Raw genomic sequence first — 19,495 nt, 5'->3', positions numbered from 1 at the left:
GCTCATTTCCAAGTTGCTCTCACATGTGGGTAGCACAAACGAACAAAATAGTGAACTAGTTTACATTAATTCTCTGGAAGTGGCTGTGTATAAATTAGGCTATTAACATACATCATACTTGCCCACTATCCCGGAATGTCCAGGAGACTCCCAAATTCTGGGTAGATCTCCCGGACACCCAGCAGAGCAGGCCACACTCCCTCATCCTGCCCACTTCCTATTGAAGTTGCTCCCATCTTTTGGCAGGATGGGAGCCTCAATGACATGATTTGTAATGAATTCCGTCATTTTGGCCTGCCCCTTTCTGTCCTCACAATTAACCCCCCCTTCAGGATCTCCTGGAGGAAAGGTATTAAAGGTTGGCAATTACATTCATGAGATTGAACTAAGCAATTTAAAAAGAATATCAGCTCTACCAAAGCATGTGCTCCAATCTATATGCAGACACCCTAATCTGGGCCCTCAGTTTATCATAAATATAATAATATAATAGCTGATGCCAGGCTACTGCACTGTCAACTGGACCATCTAGCCACAGAGGTGAAAAACTAAAGTTATTTTCAGTACACGTCTAGTGAGCTTCTTAAATTAGGTCCATAAATTGAAATTGTCTTATTAAAGGCAGAATCCTGTTCCCATGCCTAATAAATAATACACATAACACAGTGTATTGCCCATGTTCAATAATCAACTTTGTAAAAAAAAAAAAGCGACACTGACTTAATCTTTTCCTTAGGGAATGTAGAAATATTCCCAATAGTTTTTCATACTTAGTATAAACTAACAAGTATGTTTAGTTTTTCTTTTCCCCCACTAGAAATGCAGTTTAATTAGTATGGAATTCATTAACACAAATTAAATCAGGGCTGTCCAGCATGTGTCCCTGTGGGTTGGTGACTGAACATTTTTTTATAACTACCAAAGAATATTATTTAGTAATATATACTGCATAGTTAATAGACTAATCACTTGGTGCTCATATTAATTATGGAGCTCTCAAATAAACAGTATCTTAACAACTAGTAGGCAATGTATTAATTTAACTTGTGTAAGTGTAGAAACACATATTTAAGTGATCAGGTTGTAATTCCTTCAAAATAATAATATTAAGAGATGGATTTTGAGTGGTGATAGAGAAATTACAATGCAGCCACTTCATATTGCAATGCTTCAACCTGAGGACTGTTTTTCAACTTAGGCTGCCTATTCCATTGCTCAATTTAGGCAAAAGGAATAATACAAGTTTGGTGTGTTTTGGTAGTGATTAGCTTTTAGAATTAGCAGAATAATAAAATTACTTGTATGACATGACACAGATGCTGAATGGACTGTAGTACTTACTTTTGTAAAATTTCATGAAGTTATAATAGGAGATGAAATCAAAATAACTAACAACAGAAGAAAAGGGGAGATGACTGGGAGTGAGTCACCTTATGTTAAGTTTGCATTAGGAAAAATGTGATATAGATAGTGGTCAACTGTGTTTGGCATCATAGCGATCAGTCCAAGTACCTGTAAAGTTGTTTATTATGGTTGTGATGTGCTCCATGTGATAAGTTAACCATATATTGATTGTAGCAGCTAGAGTGGGTGGGCCTTCCTTTTATCAGGTGGAGGAGATGGAGTGGAGTCTTGTTCGGACACAATATCACCTATAAAAGAGCCTTTATGAGTTTTATTTGATTTTCCTGGACATTGAACATTGACTAAGTTAACTTGGACCACGTGCCTGAGTCCAGAATTTCTCCCTGTGTCCCTTTCCCAAGAAAGTTCATTCAAGTGTATTTGTTGTTGATTGTGTCAAAATATTACTTGATATACTATAGAGATGATTGATGGATTATGACAACAGATCGACTCTAGTGGACAGCATTGTTCAACAGGGTCTGGTTTATGGGAAGAATGGTAATGGTGCCTGATTTGTAGGTATTGAAAAAAATTACTATGAGATAATGAAAAGTGAGAACAAATCTAGGGAAGAATCTTAAGGGTCTAGAGGGAATTTTATGTTATAGTGTGTCCAGGTAAGAAAAGCCTTGCATAACTAGGATCACACACAGATGCTGTCGAGCAAAAACTAGATGGTGTGTGCCAATATCCGAACTGCACTGAAAAATAATTAGCGATCTTGAGATCCAAATTTAAATCCTTTAAAGAACATCTTGAAGATAGAGAACTGCACAAGGAGAAATAACAAGCATATCAAAAATATCCCGGAGACTCTCAAATGCAATCACACGGTAGGGAGCTCATTAAGACACCTAGATTTTCTCCTCTGACGCAGTGATAAGAGGAGATGGCAGAGGGGAACAGGGCCTGAAGCAGCATGGGTGCCATCTAAACCGTGTCCAGCAGCTGAGAGCTGTAGCATGCCCTCTAGAGATGCAATCCAGTCAGAGTAGGCAGCATCTCCAGATACGTCTCTTAGGAGGCATATCTGTGTGGTTTCCTAATGCCTGATGTAAAGATACTGCATGTTTTTTGTTCCCATGTTTTAGTGGGGTCCAGTTCAAATAAAACAATGAGGCATGGTCCCCTCCTCCCTGAACTGTCCCTATCCCATTCATCCCCTTCCTTCCCCTGGAGCTGGTGGACTAAGAAGTGTACTGTGGAGCCATGGTGCACAGAACAACCACGTGACTCCCAGACCTCCCCACATGCAATCAGTCCTCCCCACATGCCCTCAATTCCTAATTATACAATAGACTGGCTAGGCTGCTTCTTTTGGAGGGGTGTGCAAAACTGTGATAAGGAGAGGCATAAACTGAAATTCATTTTAAAATTTAAAAGAATAGTTGTTCTCCAAAATAAAATAAATAAATAAATGAAGAAAAATGTAGTAAGGTTTTAATCTTGACATCTTCCCATGGTAAAAGCTAAAGACAATGAGCCATTCTTGGGCGGGCGCTTGATGACAAGTGAGTAGCAGAGACAAGGATAGCGACAGGCGCAGGCGTAACAGCCCCCTCCACCTATACATCTTCACCCCAGTAGCGCTCAATCATGCCTCCATTCCAGGGCCATCATAACAGCATTATAAGCCCCTGGGCAAAGCAGTGCACTTGGGCCCCTGCCTACACAACCACTCACAGGAATAAAAGTGTAAATTACCAATAAAATTAAGTTTATATTTATTGGTATCTGTAACACAAATCAGTGTTTAAACATTAAAAAACTTGCTGTGCCTTGTAACATGGGTGAATAGATTTTTTTTCTATTGGGCCCTGCCTATAGGGCCCCTATGCTCGTAGGGCCCCCGGGCAACTGCCCAGCATGCCTGGCGGGAAAGACGACCCTGCTTCATTCTGCTATATAGATGTGATTTAATGGAAAAGAAATGAGTGGCAAGGATTGCTGTGGCTCTTCTAAAAAGCCCAGTGGAGCTGAATTTTGAAAACACAGAAACATAAACATTGGTGGAAGGGGTGAAGGAAGATAGATTTGAATTCCAGGAGGAGTTCACTTTTACTTAGAGCGCATTAGCCTGGTGTGGAAGGTGAGGGGTGCTATGTACACTATGTACTAGGCTAGGGCAACCTGAACCCATAAAAGCGCTCTGCATGTCCTTTACATGCCCACTCAGACCTCCCCTCATGCCAGCTACTCAGACTTCTCCACATGCCCCCTGTAAAGCAAGTAAAGTAAAATGTAAAGATTGACTAGATTTGCAAGTAAGAATAGGTCTGAATCAATGCCGACTGAGATTTATTGCAGAAATGCAGCCAGATCACTCCTTCTCTTTCACTGAACAGCAGCAACGGGAATATGAGTGTGACATCAGGTCACAATATCACTTGGTTTGTCATTCACTGTGGTGTGGGTTGGGCAACTATCACCAGTGTGAAGGGAGTGGCTTCCCCCATCTTGCTGTAGAAGTAAAACTCATTGCCACCGTGATAATCTGCATGCCCCCTGGTGAGTCCGGGCCCCTTACGTTAGTATAACCCCCCTGATGGCGGCCCTGGTAATCAATCCAACCTATAGTACTAGTGTCCGTTTCTTATTTATTTGATTTGTTTGGGTGGGGAATTATTTAATTATTCTCTTTTATTACAAAAAGATTTGTATTATTTCAGCACTGTACAATACAAAGGCAAATGTTATTGTTCAGTTATTGACACTTTTAACAATAATTGGTTACAAACAATGATTTATTTGCCAAATAAGTTTTTATTCTATTTTTAATATGGCAGTGATCATCACTAAGCTGGTGATGATTGTACTTTGTCTGCATTAAGATACACTCATTGTCGTTCTATTGCACCATTTTGCAAAAGTATGAGACCTCAATGATTGTCCCAACTTGGAATACTTTAAGGAACACAGAGCTTACAAATGGGGTCTTAGGTATACCTAAAGGAGGAGCAACATGTAACCCCAGGTAAGCACTGTGACACCACCGCTCTCCTTACAAAGGGACCTCTAGACACTCCAGGTTTGTCCAAATAACCATCAAAGACAGTTTGCATTAATGGTGCTGCATGTTGCTGGCTCCCAACTAATCTGTGACCCTTCCATTTAATTAAATATTGGAGATGGCCACAAACAAGACAAGAATCCTAGATATGTTCTAGAATATACTAAGGATTAGCTTGCACCTGGATTGGCGTCGAAGGGTTGCTCCGAGAGTAGTTAGATTTCAATTGAGATACAAAAAAAATTGGATGAACCTAATGCATAAAACATGACAGTTTCAATTTCATGGCTAAATGGAAAATCTATTTCTGAAAGGAACGGAAAAGATATAGTCATTAGGCAATTTTGCAGGTGAAAGTCCCAAGTGTAAATTTTCATTCCCAACCAAACTTAATGGTCAAATTCACAAAATGGGGGCATAGAGCGATTTCTATCAGCATGCTGTTTGTATCTTTCTTCACAGTTTCATAAAGTCACAGTGACTTGTGCCCATGTATTATGTAAGGTTTTATGTAGCTCTGTTAACGCAGATAAAAAGCTTAAGTTGTTTTAATGGCACCAAGATGATCTGTCGTTTAATGTCATGGAGTTAGTGGAGGACCTCTGTTTGTAGCTTCACAGTTGACACAAGTAAACAAGACCAAAAGGTTAAACCCAACCATCAGGTTGCAGAATGAGTTCAGGAAAACAAGTGCAAATTTAAGGGAAAACTGTACCCTTGTGGTTGGTGTAAGCGACTGGTACCTGGAAAAGCTGAAAGGCTAGAAATTTAACGTGTAACGAGATGAGCTCAGACTCTTGATGAATCCTGTAGTTGGTGAGAAAGCGTATCAGACTCTCTTTATTTTCACCATTACAAAACCTCATTGAAGTTTTTTGTTTGTTTAGGGTTTTTTTTTAAGGACAAATAAAGCCCCAATCAAAGTCACTATTAATATATTACATTAATACCTTCAACTGTTACGAGCCACGGCGGTACTCACATCCGCCACGACTCGCTTCCAGGCCATCACCTTGACGACCGGGATGCCACAACGGTCAGACGCTGGAATCACTTCAGCGCCGCGTCCCGGCAAGGCAGAAAGCCGGGCGCGCGCAACACATACGCTAGCCTGTGGGCTAATTAAAGTATACTCTGTAGGGTAATTACCAGGGGCGGTGAGTGCTCCAGAGCAGGTGCTGATTGGCTCTCTCTTGTATTTAAGGCAGGGAGGGCTTAGCCTCCCTGCCGGTTATAGCGTCTGTGTAGTGCACTTGCTGACCTGCTCTCTGTTTCTGCTGGATTGCTGTTGTGACCATTGCCTGTTCACTGGATTTCGCCTTCTTGCCTGTGTCCCTGATCTTTTGGCCTGTACTTCGGATTCTGCTGACCTGCTCGTGACCCTGACCCTTTGGCGTGTTCTGACTACTCTTCTTTGCAAGTGACCCCTGACCTCGGCTAGTTTACTTGATTCGCTGTCTGCCATTACTCCTCATTCCTGGGTTCTCCGCAGCTGGTACCCATCACACAACCCTCCGTTTGTCTGCAGCCAAGTCTGTCCACACCACTAGGGGCAACAGTGAACACCAGACTTTCGGAGCAGACTCCGGGTTTTGTGGTATTGGCTGCTGGAGTTCCTTACATCAACTTGGGCATTGTTAGGGAATAAGGTATCTGCACCAGAGGTCAATGGTGTATATGTGGGAACGATGAGGTGACAAGGTTGCCGCCTGCTCTTTACTAAACAAATCAAGTTAGGCTGGGTACACACTACAGGTTTTTCACCTGATTATTGTGCTATAAATGACTGCTATGTCTGATATCACATTAGTGTGTACACTCCCATGATCATGTTTTATCGTACCAAAGCACATTGTATCATTTCATTTGATTTTATAAATGGACTAAAAATCTCTATAATTGATGTTGTGCAAGACGTCAGTGTAGGCAGATCTCCATAGAGTTTACAGAGTCACTATCTTTTCAGCCTATGGTTATGACAGATGAAGAGCACAGACCTGAAGGTAAATCTTGTAAAACGTTTATAGTGTGTACACATGAATCGGCATGCTGATCTGAACTTTCAGTTGTTGGTAAAATCGGTAACGATAACGCATTAGGACAAATTTTCTGTAGTGTGTACCCAGCCTTAGGCATGATAAACATCTGGAACTTTAGAAGATTTGACTGAGATAAAAGAAGAAGTAATTGATTACTGACAACCATGGCATACAGGGAATTAAGGTGACTGGAGTAAAACCAATTGGTAACTTTCTTGATGATTAGCCTGATTTTCTATTAAGAGAGGACAGTTTGTAAAATGATAGAGCCTGAAGCGATAGGAGACCCATCAATAGTTCTTAAAGGGATAAAGCAACTCTTAGACACATTGGGCCTGATTGAAACCGGAACCCAACTTGTACACAAGTTGTGGTTTACAAAGGAGCATTGAACTTGAGTGTTGTTCCAAGTGTATTGAAATCGAAGCTGTGTTTCAATTTGAATCTGGATGTAAATGCACTCTGCCTAAGTGGTACCTGCCTTATGTTAAGAAACAGAACAGAGTGCAGTATGTGCACAAACATTCAGGCAATATAAGGTCAGATCAGAAAGCATATAAAGAAATTATATTATATACTAAATAAATTATTCTAAACAGTATAACCATTAATAAATATATGGTTGGTTTATAAAAAATATATATATTTTTTTCCTTATATAAATCTAGATGTTCTTAATGCGTACTATACATACAATGCATTTTAGTATTAGTATTAGTACATTAGTATGTCTTACTTGCATACACATATTCTGAGTTAGCTAGTGGCAATTATATGTGTACCTTTCCAAACAAAGACTCTGCCATGCCAGTTATCACTATCAGTCAGTACTTACACCTGCCCTGTAGCTGGTGCAAATGATAAGGCTGAAACAAGCATACTTAAGAGATACGCAGGACTTGAATCAGTCGCTTCAGCATCGGCAAGCTCTTACTGCACATTGCCTACATCCATCCACCCCTTCCCATCCGTTTCGCCCTTGAAGTCATAGGCAGTTGTGTAATTTGCTTTCGGACATGAATTGCATGCAATTGCATTCATTGGTGTAAGTTTTCTGCGCATGCATAGAGCTATTTCAGGCAAGATGCAGAACACAAATGGACTTACGTATGAATATGAATCAGGCCCATTGAGAAGATTATATTGAAAAGCAAACCCTTGATCCATAAAAATTGTCCATAAAGCCAGATTCAATGGAGGTTGAAGCGTGGGAGGATTTCATTTGGAAGGATGATTTGAAGCTATAGAACAGCATGGGATTATTACTGGTGGGCATAGTTCATTAATTTATCTTAAACCCAGGTGCCACATATACATGGAGTCTAGGTTGGGGCATATCCCACCAGCTTTTTGGCTTGCCTTCTTATGAATGGACACTCTGATATTTAGTGATTAAGGCTGGTGTTATCTCTACAGAGATTTCATTCACACCTGCAGATTTTCTCTTTTAGAAAAGGGTCCCCAGACACCCACAATCTGCATGGAGCCTGGATTGGTCTTTTGTGGGTGAGAACTAAAACTAGTTGCAGGAAGAGTAACCACAGGGCAATGATATCTGCATCTTTCCTTAAGGTGCTCTGTTAGCTGGGTGTCAATTATGAAGCACTTGCTATTAGTTTTCAGAAATGCCCCAAGAGCTACAGGTGCGTACAAAGATGTGTGTTGCACAGAAATTTCAGTTGCCAATTTGGACACAGGAGCATAGTTAGTTTGTTGCCAGAGACATGCATCAGTCACAAAATTTTGTTTGTGTTTTATGAGTGGACATATGTGCATCTGACAGTAGCTGAATTGCTTTGAACAGTTTCAAATTATAAGTAAGCCAACGTGGAATACTTTAATAAAAGTGCTGAGAATTTGCAAAGGGAAGTCTACAGGAGAGACAATTTGCTACTCCATGTGTAGACTATGATCAGTACTTTAGCAGTCTGCTTATATAGATTGATAATTTATGAATCTCTAGGCTGTATACTGGACATAATTCCTGTAGTGTATATACAAGTATTGTGTCAGGCACCGTCCCTGCTTCCTCACATCTGTGCAGAGACGGTCGCCTGTCCACATTGGCCGGGGCATGACCCATCGCTTTCACCCCAGCCGTCCTTCCAGTGTTATGTGTCCCATTGCTGTGCAATGTTACACGATTTCAAGCTCCGTCTGTGATGTCACCGACCGCCGAGTTAGTTAATTAGCCCCTGTATTTAAAGGAGACTCTGGCACCATTAGGCTGCCTAAGTATTAGGTCTATCCTGATCTAGCGTTACTCCCCAGTTCCTGCATCCAGCTCTTGCTCCCTTGTCACACGCCGGACTCTCGCTTTTCCTGCCCGAGGTCCGGCACTCTTACCTGCCCGTTGCTGATTGCTGAATTCCGCTCCTGACGGCCGCCATGGTGCTTTATCCTCTGTGAAAAAGTCACTGGAATAATGTTACATCATAGAGATAATTGCCCCAGGTCTCCTGCGTTGTATACGCTAACAGCATGGAGATTGTTTTGCTCTGTGGGGAAAAGCTTCAGAGTATGTTTCACAACAGACTAATTGAAAGTTGCACCTGTGTGGGGTCTGTAAAAGGTTGCAGCTCTGATCACTGTCTCTCAGACCTGGGGAGGAGGCTGGATGCCTCCTGAGAGAACCTGCAAATGACCTTTGTTTGACGTTTGAGTCTGGGACACAAGGTCTCAGACTTGAGAGAGGGCCTCTAAGGAATGTTTAGTTAGTGCTTTTGTTTATGTTTTCTTTATTTGCATATGCTCAATAAAATTGTCCGAAGTCAGTTGTACCAGAAATGCTGCATTTTTGTTATTTATTGCTGCTGTTCAAAGCCAACTACCCCAGGTGATGATACATATTCCCCTGACTATGTCACACCTCTTATGATCTTTGCTCCTCATTCATTAGAAACTCATTCATTACCCTCTCTATTTAAAGCACATCCCTTCAGTCCTCTGTGCTTGTTCTTTAAGTCAGCAACCCTGCTTTTGCTAGGGCGTAGCTCTCTGTTCTCTGCTTTTGCACCAGTGTGTACTATTCCCCTATCTCAGTGGTTACCTGTCCACAGACTATTGCACCAGTGTGTACTGCTCCACTATCTCCAATAGTTACCTGTCCACAGACCATCTCACCTGTGTGTACTGCTCCGCTATCTCCAGTGGTTACCTGTCAACAGACCATCACTCCTGTGTGTACTGCTCCACTATCCCCTGTGGTTACCTGTCCGCAGACCATCTCTTCTATGCATGCAGTTCCACTAGTTATGTGATAACCTATTCGCAGTCTGCAGTTCCTAGTAGTCCACCTGTACGTTGTCAACTCTTCAGTTGCTCCCTCCGGCTCAACTACTTTTCCCCTCTTCCAAGAACATGTTTTCTCTCAACAAGTCTCACCAGATACTTCCTCAGAGGGCCACGATCTGCGGGATCCCTGGCGAAAACCAGCTGCTTCGTTAGACTCCACACCTCTAGGAGGAGTAGTGTCAAGCCCGGCAGACCAAGGGGATCTGAAATTCTTAGTGACTGTGACATCCCTGTTTCGTGCATACGGCTAGCTCCTCGGCTTCTGACTTGCCTTGGCTTGACTACTCTCTTGGATACCAATTCTGTTCTGCAGATTCCGCCTGGCTTCTGATCCCTGGCTTTGCCTGAGAACTCTTTGGATCATAATTCGGTACTTCACTCCTGGCTGGCTTCAACTCAGACTGTCTGACCACTCTCTGTTCACCCACCTACTTCGCTAGTGACTGACTTGGAGAACTGAGACCTGCACATTCCTTGCAGCAGAGCACATACCTCCTTGCCGTGGTCCCCGATGAACACCAGGGGTGCGTTAAATTCCGCACCTCCTAGCTCAGTAGTAAGCAAGTAGCTACTATCTCCCAACTGCTTCTGTAACATTGTGTCATTCTTGTACCTGTTTCATTCTGATATTTGCCATTAGAAGCCTCCCGATAATCAATATCAGATTATGCAAAGAAAATAAAAACAAAGTAAAACACAAAAATATTTCAGGGCTGAGAGTAGCAATTAGTGTGTCCTAGCCTGAGCAATTTCCCATAAACCTGAAAGGAAATTATAGTACAACATACATGGCAATGGAAAAAAAATAGAGTAACGTGAAAACTATCGATCAGGAAATTATATGCAATTATCTGGTGCTGGAAAATGAATTGGTTAGACTTAGAAGGCTCACAGAAGCCCTTTCATATAGCATTAACTAAGCAGTTAGGCATTCTGTATTAGGATGGCATGAAATCTCACCCAAAATATTACAGGAATAATGTACCCTCCTACTGAACACATAACAATAATAAAAGCGACTGAGGAGTTTCATCCCCATATAAAATTTTATAAAGATCACAGAAGGTGAGTCTTAATATCTTTTCGATTCTACAGTATGGTTATTTTATTCCTTTAAATATGGAAGTTTCAATTTGAAACAAAGCAAGTTGCTTGTACAGTGTGATTCTGATATCCAGGTCTATTTTACTTTCACTGACAGTTACATATTTCATTATGAATCACTTTTAAAATGAGCAGTGACATCATTACTTTGCAAATATGTTATACTTTACGGAAGTGATAGCAGCAAAACTACCACTGTAGCAAGGGATGCAGTGACTATGGAGCATGTAGTCACCCACAGTCATGTATGAGACTGCACAGTGAAGCCCAAAATGGAGCTTTACTGCACATGCCCCAGTGCATGATCACATGAGCAGTGTGGGTGCTGTGGGAGCATGGACCCCATCACCGGAACCCCTTCTAATTTTGCTATGGGGCCCCAAGTGATTTCATTAAGAACACAAAGACAGAAAGCCACAATGCCTATGGTATAAAAAATACTTAATCAAATGACATGCTGAATAATCTAATATAAGCCTAGTGGTGTGTGTTAGTCTGTGTGTGTGTGTGTGTGTGTGTGTGTGTGTAAAAAACTATTTTCTCAGAAAGGGCTCATCCAATTGACCTGAAATTTGGTATACTGACATTATTTGACAAAAAAATTATAATAGTGAAGTCAGTTAACTTCCATCATCCCCCCTTCCTCCCGTGGGAGGGGTAGTAAAGGCTAAATTTACCAGTTGAGGGCTCAAACTCTTGACCGTGTGGGTATTTATTTACCAGAGCCTGTGTTTGGTCATGGACAATTGTATGTCACATTTTCACGAGTACGGAGAAGCAGTGATGTGAAAGTGCAGGTTATGAATACTGCCCTTCAAGGAAGACTGATTGAGCACAGCGATAAGGTGTTTAGCAGAAACGTTGTGTATCGAGAGGTTTTAGAACAATAAGATGATGGAGATTAAGGATGTGGCGATGAAGATGAAGGATGAGGTGATGGAGAAGAATGATGAGGTGGTGACATGTGGACAAAACCACGTTAAAAAAGGGCGCTTACGTTGGGAAGTAACGCTCTTCCCCTGAGGAAGCCTGGCCTAGCCCCAAATGCATGACAAGAACCTTTTTAACACCTTAAGTAGCTTGATTTGACTAGAATGCAAGAGTATCATGCACGGGTTAACTTGTGTATATATATATATATATATATATCATATTTCCCCATGTATAAGGTGCTCCCATGTATAAGACGCACCTTAATTTTGACCCCGAAATTTGAGAAAAAAAGTGAGAGTGTAATGTTGTGATCAGAGCAGCCAGGCAGCACACTCTCCCTGCAATCGCCACCAATCCCCCCCCCCCTGCTGCCACTTTGCCTCTGTCCCCCTCTTCCTGGATCCCCGCTGCCACTCTGCCTGTCCCCCACCTGCTGGATCCCTGCTGCTACTCTCTGCCTGCCCCACCTGCTGGATTCCCGCTGCCACTCTCTGCCTGTCCCCACCTGCTGGATCCCCGCTGCCACTCTCTGCCTGTCCCTGCCTGCTGTATCCCCGCTGCAACTCTCTGCCTGTCCCCCGCCTGCTGGATCCCCGCTGCCACTCTCTGCCTGTCCCCACCTGCTGGATCCCCGCTGCCATTCTCTGCCTGTCCCCCGCCTGCAGGATCCCTGTGGCCACTCTATGCCTGTCCCCCTCCTCCTGGATCACCCCCCGCTGCCACTGTAACGCTCCCCCACTCCCCCTCGATCCCCCCCGCTGCCCCTGTAACGCTGCCCCCCCCCCCCTGCATCCCCGCTACCCCTGTATAAGACGCACCCAGGTTTTTGACCCAAAATTTTGGGGAAAAGGGTGCGTCTTATACATGGGGAAATACGGTATATATACACAGTTACTCCATTTTTGGAGCATGTCCCATGAGAGCTATCCGCGGCCAAAAGTGGTAGACATAATTCTATTGCTTGGAAACCAAAACTCTCAATCAGCAATGGGCAAAAAGATAATTATTCACTCAGAAACAAATCTGCCCTCTATTCATTACTGGAAAATGGCAAGATTTGTCTCAATCCATCTTAGTTTGCATCAATTTAGCTAATTGGGTGCAGGTGCAGATATGCAGGTGGAGATGGCTTGCACACTGACATCAAACAATGCTCTGCTTGCAGACTAGCATGTCTTTGCATGTCAAGTGAAAGCAAAATATTTATGTAAGGAAACCATTACTTATTCACTTTTCCTGATAAATTTTCAGCATTATCAGTGCTTCCTGCATTCTGGTTGTTACCTTGCTTGTTTTCTCATGTCCCTGATCTTAGCTTATTATGTTGGATGGCTCTTGACTTATTATGGACTGCTGATTAACTCCTTCCCTTACCTTGGCACCTGCCCTGACCTTCATATGTTATTGCTATGGACTGCTGGATAGTTCCTGCTCCTGGTTTATTATAGACTGCTGGATCGTGTCTGCCTATAACCATATCTTGTAATGTAGTGTTAGAGAACTCATGGCTTGTTATTAGCTGCTATTTAGTTTCTTGTCCAGACCAGCTTGTTATGTTGGACAGCTTCTGCCCCAGACCTTGATTTGGGTGTCCTTGGACTGTTAAAGTTTATGGGCTCCTGTCATCAGCCTACATTTGGACCTCTACTGACTCTTTTTTGGCTGATTGCAGGGGTCTCGGGATTCCCTTACTTCTTTGGAATCTTTTATCTGGCCCTCTTGTCTGGCTTCATTTGTGCCGACTTAATTCTCATTTGCAGGGATCTTAGTATCTTAGACGCCTGCATTAGAAGTTGCCTCCGCCAAGATGGGTAATCAGGATACCCAAAATCTTCTTTTCAGCTATATCTGCATACTGTGTTCTGGTTCTAACTTATGACACCTTTTGACAACATATACTTTCTAATTCAATATAGCATTTAGAGGGGAGAGTTCCCTTACCAATAGAAGCCCTACATCAGCAAATGTTTAGGAGATTTCAAAATAGGACATTTTTTAAAGAACAGGGAAAAAAAATGCATCAATCTGACATTGTATAAAATCTGGGAGCAATTGCTAACTGTGATTGCTGACCCAATTCCAGAAACAGCTTACTAAAAGTGTGCAACAGCCGGGATGCTTGGCTATCTGCTATGCACATGAGTCAGAGGTGAAAATCACCATAGAAATGTATGTGAAGGAGAGAGTTATGCAATGGAAACTTATCGCACATTAACACCGGCATGAAATGTATTTGACTGAAAGGAAGACTTGGAAATTGCAGGGAAGCATATATTCATGAATATTGTGCATCTTGTCTTATTCTGAAGGATGTTACTATAGCAAACACTGTGTATAGAAAGTTGCACATTACTTCTACTCGCTGTATGTGCATTTAAAAGTGAAGGAAAGCAATTTCATATTGTTATTATATTCAAAAGTGGTAAATGTTGCTAATTATACATGCTAGGTATGGGGCTTATATGTACTTACTCAATCTTTTTTTTATTAAACCAACATTACATCAAATTATAAGGGCACTGAAAGAGGCCACTGCTATCAGGGAATACCATTACCATGAAGGCAGAGCTGGATTAAGGCTCTGGGGGGGCCGGGGCACTTAAGACAGAGGGGGCCCTATGGTGTAATATGGCTATAATTTTAGACAAATACGCAGGCAATATTATGTTCACTAGTATTAAGTGCACACAGCTCCCCCTTCACGAACAGAGAAGTATAAAGAGGGACATACCTCCCAACTGTCCATTCTGACTAAGTGGCACAGTCACCCAAATTCGGGACTGCCCCACCAGATTCAGGACAGATGACAGACTATCCTGCTTTCTCCTACATGTTATTTCCGCTTTCTGTTTTTGCAGCCTGACCCAGACAGCTTGTCCTCCATCATGTCAATTGACCCATATAATTATCAAATTATCTTTGCATGTGTATGTGTATATCGGTCATCCCTTCCATCCTAGTCCAACTAAGCATTAGCAGGTCTGGAGTGTGGCAAGGCAACAGATGCTAATGTCTGTGGCAGCAGTTAGCATGAAGGTGTCTTATGTAATTTTCATTTTGTTTACTTAATATTAACATTTTTACAGGGCCTCGCCATGCATTTGCATATAAAGTTAGTGTATGTCCAGAGTAGGGGAACTATTGGAATGAGTGGCAGTAAAAACAGATGGTAAATTGTGGTTGGCAGTGACCTGACAGGCAGTGCAATTGTCCATGTGGTTACAGAAAGTGAGACATTAGTTAACATCCATGGCACGATTGTAACTTTACAATTTTACTGTGTCATTTTCTTCAGTCTCTTAAGATGCCAACTTTTTTAAATGCGACTTTTCAGGGGCAGGGAGAGAGGGTCCACAATGAAAGCTGCTATAGGGAAAATAGAAAATCAAGGTCTTAGCACCACATCCTAACTCTCTGTTGCATACTTGTATCCCCATGTCCCCCTCCTGAATCCCCTTCTTCATCTTGCACCTCTATCCCCCTCAAACACATTTTCTATCTTCTCTCTCACTCCTCATTCTCCACCTACTTAGCATCCACATTGCCTCCTCAATCCTCTTCTCTGTCTCCACCTTCAGCTCATTTCCCTCCTCATCAACGTGGTTCTCAAATACCACCCCCCCCAATTCTCATTTATCCCCTCAGCTGCAGATCTTCACATACCTTAAGCCCGGGAGGCAGAGCGGCTCCTCTCTGCTCCTCATCACAGTCACAGCTTTGTGGCAGCAGCTGTGTCATCATTATGCCCAGAAGGCTTAAAAAAAATTAACTGCATTCATGCATGATATCACTATAATACCAGCGCGATGGCACCTTAGGCGAATAGTGCCAACTAAGCACTTAAATTGAGGACCCTGTGCTGTCCCCTGTATACCGGCATTTGGGGGTAGCACCAAGAACCATGCAGAACCTGGTGCGGGGGGCATCCTGGGGCCCTCCCTTAATCCGGCTCTGGTGCTAGGTATACTGCAAAACACATAGGCACCTCTAAGGGCACTGACATAAGGATCCCAGACTGGTTGGGGACTACACACCTAATTGATATGGTAAGAGAAAAATGTACAGCTGCCGCAAGACACTTTTTGCAATGCAATGCTATTATTTTAATATTCCTGAAATATCTGCCAACATTATATTTGTCACCCAAATTATAAAAAGAAGTACTACTTGAAAGTTATTATGATTTAACTGTTAAACTGCAGTCACACCAGCTAATCCATCATGGGAAGCAGACACAACTCATCACAACCAAATCTATGCAAAACTAGGTGATAAGGTAAAATATAAACACATAGATAAGATCGCTGGATGTAATAGATATGAATATTACAACAGGTACTTGTAACATCACTGTATAAAATGCATGTAATATAACGCCATCAGGTATAAGGCTGTATAAGACTGTAAGCATTGACACATCCTGCTTTATGCACATCCTGCATTATGACGCATAAAGCCCACAGAATGACACTTACAGCGCTCCCAGGGGGCTCGCCTAGGTTGTCTACAAAAGAAGAATCAATGCTTCCTCATACTAAAATGCTGCAAATTAATACTACCATCGCCCATGAAAAATTGTAAAATACCATTAATACTGCACATTAAAACTAGCAATGATACCGCACATGAAAACTACCATTAATACCGCACATGAAAACTACCATTTATACCGCACATGAAAACTACCATTAATACCGCACATGAAAACTACCATTAATACCGCACATGAAAACTACCATTAATACCGCACATGAAAACTACCATTAATACCGCGCATGAAAACTACCATTTATACCGCACATGAAAACTACCATTAATACAGAACATGAAAACTACCATTAATACCACACATTAAAGCTACCATTGATGCCGCACAAGAAAACTAGCAGCGATACTGCATATAAAATATATTTTATATATATATATATATATATATATATATATATCTACTATATATAAGCCTAGCGGCGTGTGTTAGTGTGTGTGTGTGTGTGTGTGTGTGTGTGTGTAAAAAACTATTTTCTCAGAAAGGGTTCATCCGATTGACCTGAAATTTGATATACTGACATTATTTGACAAAAAAAATATAATAGTGAAGTCAGTTAACTTGCATTATCCCCCCTTCCCCCCGTGGGAGGGGTAGTAAAGGCTAAATTTACCAGTTGACCGTGTGGGTATTTATTTACCAGAGCCTGTGTTTGGTCATGGACAATTGTATGTCGCGTTTTCACGAGTACGGAGAAGCAGTGATGTGAAAGTGCAGGTTATGAATACTGCCCTTCAAGGAAGACTGATTGAGCACAGCAATAAGGTGTTTAGCAAAAACGTTGTGTAACGAGAGGTTTTAGAACAGTAAGATGATGAAGATTAAGGATGTGGCGATGAAGATGAAGGATGAGGTGATGGAGAAGAATGATGAGGTGGTGACATGTGAACAAAACCACGTTAAAAAAGGGCGCTTACGTCGGGAAATAACGCTCTTCCCCTGAGGAGGCCTGGCCTAGCCCCAAATGCATGACAAGAACCTTTTTAACACCTTAAGTAGCTTGATTTGACTAGAATGCATGAGTATCATGCACGGGTTAACTTGTGTATATATATATATATATATATATATATATATACACATAAAAATGACTGAAATCTAAGCTTTAAAACAAGTGGCTGGCATCAGTATTACTTTAATAATGAATAATAAATTAGGGGATTCTTCTATAACATACCTATTACTATTCTCTTCATTACCTCTTGAAATGAATATAAACTGTTTATCATATATTTAAATGAACTATTATTACAAACTAAGATTGGCCAGGGAAGGTGTGACTCACCTAGGAAGCCACGATCCACGATCAGCCCACTCTTCACGTCTTTCACAGTTGTCTTGCCTGTAAGGAGCTGCTGCTGCGCATGCGCAGCATCAGCTCCATTTCGGCCATCTTAGAATGTACAGCAGCCGCGGTGCTGCTGTACATCTGCCCCCGCTGACAAGGATTTTATCTGTGTGCGCATGCATCAGCGGGGCTCCCAAAGCTGCACTAGCAGAAGAAGATTCGGATCAAGGTGATCCGATCAGCGGATGGCAGGCGGCGGGGGGCCCACTTAGAGAGGGAGGCCCGGGGCACATGCCTCCTGTGCCCCCCCCTAATCCGGCCCTGCATAAAGGGTTGTATTGGGTTTAAAAAAAAGTAACCAAAGTAACATCCACATGAATGCCAGGGCCCGACGTTTCTCAGCAGAACATGCCTCCGGCTTGCCTTCTTCCTATAGTGCATTTTGGTGCCATCTATTCCCCAGGTAAAAGACACCCACCCACCCAGAATTCAACATGTAAAGTAAAATGTGATTAATCAGACCAGGCCACCTTCTTCCATTGCTCCATGGTCCAGTTCAGGTGCTCATATGCCCATTTGTAGGCGCTTTTGGCAACGAACAGTGGTCAGCATGGGCACTTTGACCAGTCTGAGGCTATGCAGCCCCAAATGTACAAGCTGTGATGCGCTGCGTGTTCTGACACCTTTCTTTCATAGACAGCATTACCTTTTTCAGCAATTTGTGCTACAGTAGCTATTCTGAGGGATTACACCAAACGGACTAGCCTTCACTCTCCACACGCATCAATGAGCCTTGGTCACCCATTACCTTGTTGCTGGTTCACTGGTTGTCATTCCTTGGACCGCTTTTGGTAGGTACTAACCACTGTATACCGGGAGCACAAGACCTGCCGTTTTAGATATGCACTGACCCAGTCGTCTAGCCATCATAATTTGACCCTTGTCAAAGTTGCTCAGATCCTTACACTTGCTCATTGTTCCTGTTTCAAACACATCAACTTCAAGAACTGACTGTTCACTTGCTGCCGAATATATCCCACAATAATGTTGTTTTAATGTTATGGCTGATCGGTGTAAATGTATAATAATATGATTTTTACAGGACTTTACTTATTTTACATGTTTTCCATGTCCACTTGCAGAGTTCATTAAACTGCCATTCTTTTTCACTATGTATAATCATTCCTTTACCTCTTCTCAGGGCTCTTCTATCAATCTTACATAGACCCCCTTTAAGCTGGATGTGGGGCATGAGTTGTCATCTGAATAACAATACTACACATGCAGGAGATCCCTCCCCAGCCAGGGCGGTGCCTCAACACACCTTAACACCCATCCTCATTCGGGTCAGGAGGTGTCTCAATATAAATGCATAATATTCCTCTCACAATACAATATTTTTGGGACATATCGTAGTGCCAAGAGGTGGGTATGACAACATTGCAGAAGGTGTGTGATTCCTTTGGGAGAATCCAAAAAATATGAAACCACAGCCACAAGTAAAACAAACACAACTACCTAAGTTTGCTCATAAAAAATGATGTCTAGTTTATATCTTGTATTCTTCCATTTCCCATAATAATGTTACCACTAGGTAGCACTGTTTATTTGTGGTCTATATAAAATTTCCATTATGCCTCAACCCAAGAATGGATGGAGGATAGATAGATACAGAAAAAATACATATGAAATAGATATATATGATATAGATAAATACCCACGCCATTGTAATCGTATAGCCATACAATCCCTCACAGGCCTGTTTAGCTTAAAATGACCCCACTTGACCTCTTCAACATTCATTGGCTGTCACCCAGCATAGTAACTGTCAGTATCCAGATACAAAGCATTCTATAGGCCCTCACTAGGTCATT

This window comes from Mixophyes fleayi, chromosome 6, assembly GCF_038048845.1.
Source record: "Mixophyes fleayi isolate aMixFle1 chromosome 6, aMixFle1.hap1, whole genome shotgun sequence".
Taxonomy (NCBI): Eukaryota; Metazoa; Chordata; class Amphibia; order Anura; family Limnodynastidae; genus Mixophyes; species Mixophyes fleayi.
Note: the sequence above shows the minus strand (reverse complement) of the source record.